Here is a 13,521-nt window from a genome sequence, read left to right as displayed (position 1 = left end):
ATTTGTCAATCAAATATTTGTCATTTACTGTAAGCATATTTCACAAATTTGAGGGATTTTTTATTTGCAAAGAATCACATCTCACCGCATGTCACCACATCTCACCAGTTTGTTTTTCATTCTGTAGTAATATTTGCCTGTGGTATATATTGTTTGTTACAGGCTACAATTCTCCAACTTGCATTAGACAACTGCAGTGTTAGCATAGGCTTATTGTGGGTTCAAATTCACCAGTCAGCTAGGTAGTGAGGCTGGAAATACCCTGCAGACAAAAACCAAAAGCCCACTCTAAGAATCACTATGTCAATTAAGCACCATCCTGCCAGAGTACCAGCCACAGTCAGCTCTGGCGGATTCAAGATTGCATTCCTGACCATGCAGAGTATTGATGCTTTAGCAGCACGTTCCATTTTATGCTATATGTGCATACTAATATCATACAGGTATTTTGCTCAAAAGGACGAGTGCATTCATTGAAAAAGTCGTATTGTTATATAAGTTCTTGCCTAAATGTGCACTGCAGTAAGACTCACAGTTTCTGCAGCTGCAGTGGGAACACAACGAATGTATTCTGAGCCAGAAAACGTGGAGCGCGTTTCCGCAGTTCCTTGGAAGGTAAGAGTAACGGCTCACTGGGGAGCTGTGGACGGCTCACAGCTCACAGTACAGTTTCTCCAGCCGATGAACCCCGCAGGCGTCCTCCATGCATAGCCAGCCCCGCCCCCCGGGCCTGGCATGGCACCGACATGCTATTGGGTTACTCAGGAAGACTCTCTGCTTGATTTACAGTGGAAAAGCAGAGTTCATCTCAGCCGTGGAGAGGGAGAACAATCGTGAGACCACCTCTGAGCAGGGTCTGCCGCCATCGGTCCTCCTGGCTGAGGATGCCGATGACGTCGAGCTACATCAAGTGGCACTTTAATGGGTGGTTATGGCCCAGCGTGGTTTCTCAGACTTGGTCCTGGGAAATCATTCATGATTCTGCTGTTTTTGGCTTGTGGGAGCTGTTACCTAACACTAATAACTCCTGACCGCTCTGTGCTCTTAGACTGGGGATTCAATCAACACGCAAGTCTGAACTTCGGCTTGGAAAAAAATCATAAAGTGAAGGTTTTGTTGCTTCACATTGTGGTGAGTTAAGTACAGCAACTTCTTAACTCACCAAACTGTGTTTGTGAATAATAAAAAAAAACTAACAATCGTTTTTAATTGCAAATCAAAGTTCAGGACACATTTTGGACATGATCATTCACAAAAAAATGTGGGGGAAACACAACTTGTGCTAATAGACAGATACAAGTGAAAATATCTCTTAAAACTTGTGTGTTTGGCTTGAATTAGGGTGAAGGCCTTTTTAGTCTCTCTTTCAATCCACACCTGCATTTTCAGAAGTAGGACAGCGCTGATTTTCACGTCATGGCAGAAATAGCAACAGCTTGTCAGCATTAACTCACAAAATCACCTACAGGGCCCATGGGTCATGACAAGGTCTTGGATGCGGACAAGACTGTCCAACCACAGTGTTATATGTCTCACTGATATTCGTCATATTGCTTGTGCTGGTAGTTGTTGCTGAGGTTGTGTAGCATCACACGTTCTCAGCAAAGTCTGTCTGGTAGTTAGCTACCATTGGCAATCTGTCAAGAACTTTGAGCTGACAAACCGGAATCACATTCAAAATTCCCTGCAAACTGACGTGGCTCTCTGTGGTTTCTCTGTTTTGCATGTCTCCTCCGCACACTTTGGCATCTGGTCCGCCATTTTCCTCATGCTTCCCCCAGGTGTTGAAATGCCAGCAGGGGTTCCTGATATCCATGGGTGCAACATTAGACATTTTCATGTTTATTCATGTTTACCCATGTTGTTTCATGAATATTTATCAAATGTTAGCTCAGGATCTACAGGAAACACTATGAATGCAATGGCTTTTGTTGCCCCTGGCCAGGTGCTGGCCCAGGGTTAAGAAAACAGGTGTGAAATCTTGAGCAAAATATAGTTTTGTTTTAACACCCAGGTTAAGCATTGCCTGGGGCCAGAACAACCAGATGTGGTTAAGAAAGCTCCCCCAATAATTTTAATGGACAGGGGCATTCATTTAATATCTCTCTAATACGTACATATATTTTTTTCTCAAGAATAGTTTTAAGACAATAATATGTCTAATAAAGATAATCCAATATTTGTATATCTCTTTCAATAGAACAAGAGTGAACAGGTAGAGATTAGTTGAATGTCAATTTTAACTAATACTACACAAGGAAATATTTATTCAGTCATGGATGCATGAAAAAGCTCACCAAGATTTGTAGTGGAAACCCTTTAAAATTGTCCTAGAGCAGCAGGCCCGGATCTAGACTGCTCGGATTGGGGGGGCAATTAGAAATTTGGGGTGGGCACCTTTTTACACAGTGGGCTATACTACAGCGTTGAGCTGTTTTCCTGGTGTTTTCGGTACTAGCTTGGATTAAACGAACAAGACGTATTGTTGGTTGGGATGGTGCACTATTATTCAGATATAGATGATTTCCAGCAGCAGGAACTACACTGCTGACTGCACTGTGTTGGTCCGAAGTGGGAAGGGAAGGTGTACAGGGATGCAAACTGATCAGGGGTGAAAAAGGTGACGAAGATGTGAACCCCCTAGGGGGGTCCGGGGGTATGCCCCCCCGGGAAGAACATTTTTAAAATATCAGCTTTAAAATGTGGATTTACAGTCGATTGTAGCATGAGGATATAGAGAAAAACACACCCTAGAATTAATGTAATTTTACTGCTAAAAAAAGTAAGGTAAGGGGGACATCAGTTCAGGGCACTTAAAAAATAAATAAGTAAGCAGTCAAGAGAGTGCAGAGCTGGGTCCAAAATTGGCGCATAATAAAGTTGACCAATTGGGTGGGCACAGCAGAAATTTAGGTGGGCATTGCCCACCCCTGCCCACTTCTAGATCCAGCCCTGTAGAGCAGACTTTACACAATAGCCTGTTCTTGTCATTAGACTTTCTTGTGGCCTGACCGTAGACACAGACTATAGCTGCCAGATCCACAAGAGGGACAGCATAGCTGGTAACAGCAAATTCCCTAGTTGATGGGGCGCCTGTAGTCTTCCTACATTATAAGTTCACCCGGCAGGTGCAGTGATAGTGGTGGTCATCTTAACACTTAACACTCCTGAGGATGTTTGTGCCAGTCTGTGCTCTTCCAAACAGATGGACGACACTGCAGCGACCTCCGCCCCATCACCCCTCTGATATTCCTGATTATGGGAGGCTGGGATATAGATTTCAGGGAGTGAAATCATGACATAACCTCCTGTCTTGAATTTAGTAGAAAATATCCCTGAGGGTCGGTCGGAGGGGGGGGGGGGTTGTATTATTGTCTCAAAAATAAATAAACGTAACTGATCCACAAATAAATGCAGCTAATCCACATATAAATGCAACTGGTTCACATTTGCTCATCACCTGTCGCTTGTATTTATTTGTGGATTTTTGAGACAATCCTCGTGGCATGATTTGTAAAAAAAATAATCTTGTTTTATCTGTTTTTTTGGTTCAGGGTTATAATCATAATACTTCACAATATCTCAATACCCATTAAAAGTCTGCATTGTTAAATAAAAAAGACTGAACGAGTATCATTTCTCTGTTGCTGTTGTCAATATCCCTGCTATTAAAATCAATGGGTTCCTCTCTTTCATGTAGCTTTTTTTAAAAGCTTTGATGTCATCTCAAGTTCAAGTCTGAAGCGTAATGTAATCTTGTTTGACCTGCTCTTCACCCGACAATAGGCCAGCATCAAACTCTTACCAATTCTCCAATTTCACAGCTCTCTCTCTCTTTCTCTTTCTCCTCTTCTCGCTCATTCTCTGCTCTGTTTCTCCCTCTGTTTATCCCCAGTCTCTCTTTCTCTGTCGTTCTCACTCACTCTGTCTCACACATGGTTCTTTTTAGTGTAGCGTGATGGGGTTACACTCTCATTAACTCAGTCTCTCTTTCTGTGTCACTCCATTGGTCTTCCATGTTTTCACATTCTTTCCCTCTATCTTCTTCTCTCGCTCAGTCTGTCTGTGTATCTGTATTTCTCCTTCTCTCTCTGTCTCTGGCCTGGATTCAATAAACATTTGAAAGTTAGAAAATCCAAGTGTTCTTTTTTCTTCAACAAAAGTTTGGCAAGTTCATTTTTGCAGAGAACAGAACTTACTAAACTGTGACTGTATTTAGAAAAACTAATATTTGTATTTATTTGCAAGTGTCAAAGTAGTTACAGACAAATATTGTCATGGTATAAAGAAATATTAATTGATTTCAGCTCCTCTTCCCCCCCCCCCTCTCTCTCTCTCTCTTTCTCTCTCTTTGTGAACTTTGCTTCACTAAAAAATTCTCTGAGTGAATTACATCCTAACTTAGTGAAATGTACTCAATAAAACTTGATTTAACACTAGACATTTTGATGTGTACCTCTTGCAGGTTCTCTCTCATTTATAAGTTACTGCAACACAGAAGTTTCCACACGTCCCGTCCTGGGCTACACGAGCATGCATACCGCCTCTGTTAAAAGGCTGTCAGCTCTAGACTCTGCCCTCTGAAATCCTCGATTGATGTTGTGCCAGCGCTATGATCACTGCCTCAGTTCTTCATAAGAGACTCAGATCAGACCCTGCAATATGTGGCACCCCTCTGCCATTAAAAGCCAGCCTAAGATCCGTGTGGTGGCACAGTGCTTCACCTGTGTCAGAGCAGAGGGCATGAAAGATGCCGCCATGGTGCTGTTTAGAGAAGGTGTGTAATTATAGCCCCCGCCGGTGAGGGTACTTATTATTGTCAGTCGAAGGAAAGACACCCCCCCCCCCCCCACCCATGAAAGAAAAAAAACGTCACATCTGCATTGCTGCAGGCACAGAGGCAAGTCTTTCATTTATAAGAGGGCAAAACCCACATGGGTGATGCAGTGTAGGGTGTGTGCATGTGTGTGTGTGTGTGTGTGGTGTGGAGGGGCTTGGCTCACAGTGCAAATGGGTCTTCCTGTATTCCAGTGCTCCGTAAATTGACTTAACAGACAAATATTTTTTTACCTTTAACATTTCCAGAAGACCAAACAAGAAAGCGTATATAACAAATAATGATAGGTTAGGTTAACTTTGAATTAGGTTCAAGATCTGCTCACCCTGAAATCAATCACACTTGAAACTTCCTTTGTACTACTGCTCCCATTGTAGCCCTACTCCACTTTTAACCAAATTCCCTCTATAGCCCAACTCCCCCTATACCCTGCTCCCCATGTTAACTGAAATTAACGGCTGTTACTGTTATTTTGTATTCTGACATTTCAGTCATTTTGAATGATGTCAGTTTCCTCCTACTTGGCAACTCGAAGCTGTGAAATAATAACTGAATTTCTGTCTTGTATTTCCAAGCAAACACAATATTTATGTATTTTCCTGGTCAGGGGGGCGTTTCTGAGAACGTCTGAGGTATCTGGTACAGAGGTACAGTATCTAGGATAAGACCATAGTCCTGCTCCCCCTGTAACCCAACATCCCTGTGCCCAACTCCCCCAATGCACACTCCGACCATAGTCCTGCTCCCCTGTAATCCAACTCCCCCTGTAACCCCCCCCCCCCCACAATAACCCAACTCCCCCAAAAGCCCAGCTCCACCTATAGCTCTGCTCCCCCTGAAACACATATTCCTCTATAACCCAACTCCCTCCATAGCCCTGCTCCCCCTATAGCCCTGCTCCCCCTGTGACCCATCTTCCCCTGTAACCCAACTCCCTCAATAGCCCTGCTCCAATCATAACCCTGTTCACCCTATAGCCCTGCTTCTCCTGTAGCTCTACTGATACTGTACTTCTGCTCCAACTGTAGCTCTGTTTGGCCAATAGCCCTGCTACTCTGAAGCCTCCGTACTCTACATCCAACTGTTACAAATTATTTTTTTAATTAATCAAACAGAATGCAACAAGAATGTTAAAAATAAAAGCCAGGCTGTCATCACTGTGGGGATTGCGCAATCTCATTAAATCCTGTCCTTTTGTGTTGACTGTGTTCAGCTGTGTGCCAAATCAATGCTTTTCCATGGGGTGCCTCAAAAGGCTCCACATCTCTGGTTCTCAGACTCACACCTCAGTCACTTTCACACATGAAAAATAATTGCAGGAGGAAACATCATCACAGCTGCGAGAGGAAGGTTTTATTCCTTTTAGCGGCCTATAAAAAATAAATAATAAAAATAATAATAATACTACAAAGACTGCAATTATGAAAGTGTATCAAATGATACCAATCAAAATAATTATTTCTTTGCGGGGGGGGGGGGGGGGGGGGGGGGGGGGGGGGGGGGGGGGGGGGGGCAGGGGGTTGTGTCTGCCAGACTAGTTATGCAGGAATTCTTGCCTAATTTGTGTGATTAACCCTCCAACAAGCCTCTTTTTAAGCTTAAATTGAGACCCTCTGCTCCAAACTTATGTTGACAAAATAAAAGAGCGGCACAGTATCTAATCTTCATGTGGTACAGCAGGTGAGCTGGAGCGAATTGGCACTCAGTTTTCTCAGAAAAAAACAGAACATACAAAATTGATGGGTTCCAAGCAAGCAGGAGAAGAGAGCGAGCGTTGCTCTAGCTGTGGCTGCTTCTCAGATCTCAGGGCTTGCTTGGAACCTTGATGTCAGTAAATGTGATCATTTCTGGAACTGTGAGACAAATTCCAGATGTGTTAACTCGACATGCCGAACTGAACCAGCTAAGCGCTTCAATACTGTAAAGGCAATTTCCTAGATACGTAACTAAAAGGACTTAAGTAAAAGTCACGCTGTTAAAGGGTAGTTACACCATGCCTCATGTTTTAAGTCAGCATTTTATTTCTTCTTTCATTGAGGTCTGTTATAGCAGGAAAATGACTTCTCGCTTTCATTTTACACACGTGGGATATGTCCTGACAGGTTTGTTTATTTTAGTAATCAAAAGTTTTTTCTTTGTTTTCTTTTTTTTCTTCTTCTTCCTCTAAGGGGTTTTCCATAGAGGCGAGTACCGGAGCTGGCTGGAATGGGTGAGCGTGGCTCCCTTCAGTGATGGCCCGGCTGCATTCTGTCGCCGCCGCAACAAATGCCTCCCCGCCTCCCTCCCCTCGCTCTCCGCTTTGAACTTGCGAGCCCTGAGCGAGCGCATCTGGAAGCCGTTAGCCGGAGCCTCCGTGCAAACGACGTGCGGCTGGCGGTGCTGCAGCTGCCGACGGTCCCCACGGTAAACCTACAGTATGCGCGGCTGGCCAAAGGGGCCAGGCTGCCCAGAACACCCTCGCTGCTGACCAATGCTGGGATAGCCTCAGCCTCAGTCCATATTTACATCCAGCCACCCTCAGCACCGAAGTACAGTGCCATTACAGTAGACAGCCACAGTAATTACAGTACAGTACAGTCAGTAAAATACATTTAAAGGGCCCGGACCGTGTGCACACCGATACTAAGGGAGTGCAGTTATCAGATATGCAGTTATTGGGAGCTCACTGTCACTGTCAATACTACAGCCAGATACCCATAGTATGACATTGCAATTATCAAACATAGCTTCACTATCGCACTAATGGCTAAACGCTTATTATATTTTATTTTCCATAAGGGGAGGGAGCTCATTTTCTTGCTGAGGGAAGGGGCGTTTGTGGTTTGGGTTTCAGTGGAAGGTAGTAAGTATACGCGCTGAGAGTCACTTGAGTGTGCATGTGCAATCACAGGACAGATGGGTGATGGTAATTGAAACAGAGTGGAGCCCACAATCCCTAGAGAGCCATGCCACACAGCCAATCACATTTGATGCTCTTGTGACCACATCACGATACGCTGCAAGGGTCCGAATCACCAGTCACAGCTTTTCAGCTGTGCTCTACCCAGAATGCCTTGCTCTTAATGTCTTTTCATTACCAGCTGGTTTTCAGCTTTCCTTTCTTTCCTGTATCTCCCTTCCCCCCACACGCACACACCCAGAAACTTTAGAGGGTTTTACAGAAATACCACATATTGCAAACATGTCCACTAAAATGTGATTTTCTTTCCCCGTGTCTAATGGGTGCCTTGGGGCTATAGTAAACATGGATCCTCCCACAAACAGGAATTGAGGAGGGGCAGTGGCAAACGTTCTTTCCCCTTTTTCTTTTCTCCAAATTTGTAATCAGAAATTGTGTCTCTCAAGTTGCCACCATTACATCCATAGTCAAACACACCAAGGCCTCTCATGTGTTGTACCTTCCATCTTATTTTCCCCATTTACACCATTTTTTGTCCATACTTTCACCACTGAATTCACAGTGCACTGTAAACCAATGGCAACTAAAGTAGCAGTTGCTTAAATCTGCAAAGTTAAAGCCAAGGACACACCACAAGTGACTGAACTTGTCTCATTCTGTTTTATGGAGCTCATGTCTCCATAAAACAGAATGCACACACACACACACACACACAGGCCCAGATTCAATCTAAAATTATATATTTTAACATGAATTTTTTTACAAAGCAATTTTTAACTTACTTTTTTTTTTGTTTTGGTGATCTCTGTATTGACCAGTGTTTGTTTACGATTGTAAAAAAAAAAAGTTAATTGCGAGCTAATGTAAACGGCACATGTTGGAATCATTGCCACAGACACAGACACAGACACATCCTTGCTTAGTGTGCTGATAGACACAGGAACGGACACTGCCCTGCCACATCAGCCTGGGCTCCTGACAGGAAGCTGCAGATACAAGGGTTTGCCAGGCTCCTCCCACTCCTCCAAGCAGGCCTGAGCTCCTGGAACTCAGCTCAGCACTCCCCCATACCAACATCACCACCCCCCTGGCCTGGATATGCAGGAGCTCTGTTCATTGGCCTCAAGTCAGTCACGTGTATTCATTAATGACCAGGGAGGAACTGGGACTAGTTACATAAATAAGAAAGAGACACCCCCCCCCCTTTCCATTGCCTTTCCCTCCTCCTCATGCATCAGTCTGGACTAAAGATTAAGGCACTCAATTATACCACATGCTTTTCTGTCACTAAAGCTGGAGACTCACTCTTGGGGTTTAAGCAGAAAAAGACAGCCAATTTCAGTTTCTTTTTTCTAAAGCTGAGCATTCCAGTACATTGAAGCTTCATTGTGCTAATTTTGCTCTCTCTGCTGTGTAACAAAAATAAATGAACAAACAAGAGGATGCTTATTGTGACATAGAGCACACAGGTGTGTAAACTTCAACTGTCACCCGAGCCAGCTGGACAAATGAACAGGATGTTCGGCGCGCAAACAAAGATAACCGGAGGAGTGTCTGCCGCAAATATCACACTCGCCTCTCGCTTCTGGGCTGGTGGCGGCCCTGGGAGAGCGAGCGGCTGAGGTTGACTGACGGGTACTGGGAGCGCTGCTGTGTGCAGAGACAGAAGCCGCACGCCCGTGCGACAGCCCTCCGTGTTCCTGTCATAAACACTTCCTCGGAAAGTGTCGGCGGATGAGATTTTGAGGTGGTTTTTTTTTTTCCCCCCGCCATGCGCAGGCCCACGGGCACTCTGCCCACGTCGCCCTCCTCCGCTGACACGTATCTCCCGCCGCAGAAGCGCTGCATCTGCACAGACTCCGAGCGGAGGCTGCCGGACGGGGCGGCGGCACGGCCACCGCACGGGCGTCTCCCCGAGGGCACGCCTTCACGCAAATCACCGCTTTTAGGAAGCCACTCGTCTCCTGGTCCCATCCTGGAGCCGGCCTTGCATTACGTTGTTTATTTACTTGGCTGGAAGGACTGGTCTTCAGTCACATTCTCACATATGATCCACTCCTACGCTGGCTGCTTTAGTGAGGCAACTCAAGTCAAGTACCAGGCTCGAGGGTACGGCAGTAGTCACTCCACTTGGGAATTCTGCATGCTGTCCTGGGGTTACGAGCCCAGTTCCTTAGCACTTAACACCACGCTAACACCATGCTAACTGCAGTGTCAGTATTTAGACCTCCATAAGCATTTATAAACCTCCACATACAGAATGCAAGTTGTTTTCCTGAGGGTGTACTTTCTTCCCAAAGATCTTGGTAGCCAAGAAATCTGTACTTTGACATTTTAAGGGACCACTTCTCTGGGGAGGCAGGGCTTCCCACACAAGAAGACATCTTTGTCCTAGATTCACAGGATTGTGGAGCCAGGTTTCCTGAATTAAACACACATACCAGTGAATCAGCCGAATTACCTGCACACCCATACATATTCAAAAGCTGCAGGGACCTGACTCATTTTGATGGTTAATGAGGCCTTACTCTACCTCCACTGTTATGTAAAGATGAGATTTTCATCTAAGGGCGTGCTGGGGGAAGGGAGAAAGGGTATGGTCACGCACTCATGGAGCCTGCCAAGAGCTGTTTCGGTGCCACTTCACCAGGTGCAATGACTTTGTGCGTGTGTGTGTGTGCAAGTGCATGTGTGTGTCCGTGCAGGTGTGTATGCGTGAGTCTGTGTGTGTGTGTGTGTTTGTGTATGCGCATATTTACTTCTTGATTTCTTTTGAATTCTCACCTTTCTTTACTCACCGTCATGCAGCCTCCCACTGTAGCCCACGTACGTGTTCTTCACCCTGCAATGTACACTTATGACTCATTGCCTAACATTACACCATGCTTTGCCTCTTTGATAAGCGCCGTCGGCCAGCTAATCTGTAATTACAGTGGTAACAATTAAATATACTTGTTGCGCTGAGCAGAAATACCAGGTTCAAACAGGTCACAGTCTCAGGGTGTAATACTGGTGTGCCAGAAGTGCCCTCCCCGCAGCCCACCATTCAGACAGCTGCTGTAAATCAGTGACACAAAGGGGTACCCCCCCCCCTCACCCATGACTGGGAGAGAGGCCCTCACCAGGGCTCAGGGAGGCCTGGCAACACCGACCCCTTTGCACACACACATGCGCAAACACACACTTGCGCACACACACACACAGACATACACCCCCCCCCACACACACACACACACACTCACACACTCACCTACCACATGCACATACACACACACACACAAACGCATGCACGTACATACACTGCACTCACACACATGCACACACGCATGCATACGCGCAAGCATGCACACACAAACACATGCACACACACATACACAAGCACACACACATATGCATACACACAAACACAGCCCCTTGCATTCCCTAACCACTCAGCTAATTTTTAGCATTTCTAGAATTTCAGCTTTTAGATTGAATAAAAAGGTTGAAATTCCCATTAATCACTTGTTACATGTACATTCTGTACAGTCACACTCTTAAAAATTGTCTTGGGGGGACAGGCAAGTGTTCGCTTTTAATCATACTACAGACTAAGTCTCTCCCTGGTGTACATTCTAGAGTAATACAGTTTTTATTCCACCAGTTAGGTTGTTAAGTGATATTGTTAACTATGTTACTCTTTTTCTAACTGTTGTTTAATGGTTTGTTTTGGTGGTCTTTGGCCATGAGAGGCATGTATACAGGCAGGGATGAGCGAAACACCATTAGTACAGAACAGAGAACAGTACCTTGTGCTTGCTAGTGTTCCCTTATGGTTAACTCATATATTGATTCCCCACAAACATTTTGCATTCACTCCGGTATAAGTTAAGACGTGTTATTGTGAAGAGTGAGACACAAAGGTTATTCAGCTTCAAAATAATTACAATTTTAAAGATCTGACTACTTTTTTGACTACTTTTAACCATTCTTGCATCAAGGGAACCCTTATTTATAGAGCACTCTGCTGTGAAATACATCTGTTTTCCTCATTTCAAAAATACAGTTCCATAACTCAAAGTGTAAAGGCTGCACCCAAATATCCTTGCATTTAATTTCCATTTTGAAAAGCATAACAGGATTATTTTTCCATTAACATCTTGTACACTTACAGGCTTACGGTGTTTGTTTTTCAGGAGCCTCATCTGAGGGCTTCCTCTACACCCTCTCAATCAGACAATCCCCTGTATATGTAGGCCCCAAAATGGAACTGCAAAGAGTAGTTTTATGCCTTTACAGTAAAGAAGCAAAAGGTGAAAGACGAGATTAGTAATGGATTACATGAGGACAGGGCATGCGCCCACAGCTGTGTTATGGCTCTAAAGATGCAAAGATTTGTTTCTGTGAACCCACAAGTCAGGTAGGACACCAGGGCGTGATTTCCCGGGTCTTGCATATGGAATGAAAACAATCCCTATGGTTACCTCAACACTGTGTGGTAGAAAGCGGGCCCTTTCCCTGCATAAATGTCACATTCTGTGTTTCTCAAAACATTACGTATTCTCGAAAAGTGAAACGTTGATAGCACCAGCAGGATCTGAGTGTCTGGGAATATGGTCTCCAATCACTGGAAGAATCCTAAATTCCTTACAGCGGTGGGGGGGAGAAAGTAGTAATTCAACACAGCCTGTCCGCTCTCGAAATGCTTTAGCTTCTGTTGCATTGCCGCGCTGCTTGGTCTCTCCATGCATCTACACATGTAATAAAAAAACAAGATTTATTGTTTTTGTGTCACTGTTCAGGTCTTAAATCACCAAACAAGGCATTCCCCGACCCATCCCCCGGCTGCGGAACACAAACAGGCACTTCAGCATTCACGGGATTAAGAAGAACACCTCGACCAGCACAACAAAAACTTGTGCGGCTAAATTATCACCCTTCCCATGCCCCCTGCCATGACACACGAGCACAAGGCTCCTGCCATTGACATCACACCAAGAAGTTCTGTTTCTCTGTTTTTCCAGGTGCTGGTTTTGGTCCTGTGGTCCCAGATGGTCCCGACCGCGAGGCAGAGCACGCGTGACGTGGAGCAAATTCCGTGTGACACAACAAAAGCGTTCTGCACGGAGGCAGGGCGAGACGCGGGGGAGTGGCTGAGATTGTTTTGCTCTCCCCGGCCACTACTGTGGAGGACTGCGACTGACCCGAGTTTGTACCCAGCACACAGCAGGTGACACAGACACTCCGGCTTTGTCCCGCTGATGTCCCCCTCGAAGACCTATAATTTAACACTTTTATGGTGCCAGGCACTGGCTGAAAGTGCTTCCTTGTTCTAGAGAGGAGGGAGCCCTTGCTGGCTCTTCCCTCGGGAACAACGGCTTTGTTGGTTTTCGTGAAAAGGGGCTCCGGTTTTGTACATTTTTATGACCGCTGCGTTACTGACTGTGTGGTTAATCATAAACACCCACCGGCTGTTCTGTGGATCACCTCTCCATTTACCAAGGCAAACAACTGTAAACAGGCTCTGCACTTTGAAAGCGCCGGAGCACAATACAGCAATTAAGGGAAAAGAAAAGGAGTGACGTGTGTACTAACACAGCCTGTCAAAGCAAAGCCGAACCCAAGTAAGAGATACTGTCCTCTCAGTATCATCTCTGGCCTTTCAGAAAGGGAGCAGACTTTGTCAAATACCTTTAGCTGAGATTTTAGGCCTGCCCACCATTTTGGATATAATCCTTCAGCAAAGATTTGGCAACATATAGCATTTCCCTCTGATTTCTGAAATCCTGGACCCTTTCAAGCTTGC

This window comes from Anguilla anguilla, chromosome 9, assembly GCF_013347855.1.
Source record: "Anguilla anguilla isolate fAngAng1 chromosome 9, fAngAng1.pri, whole genome shotgun sequence".
Lineage (NCBI taxonomy): Eukaryota > Metazoa > Chordata > Actinopteri > Anguilliformes > Anguillidae > Anguilla > Anguilla anguilla.
This window is presented reverse-complemented; position numbering follows the sequence as displayed.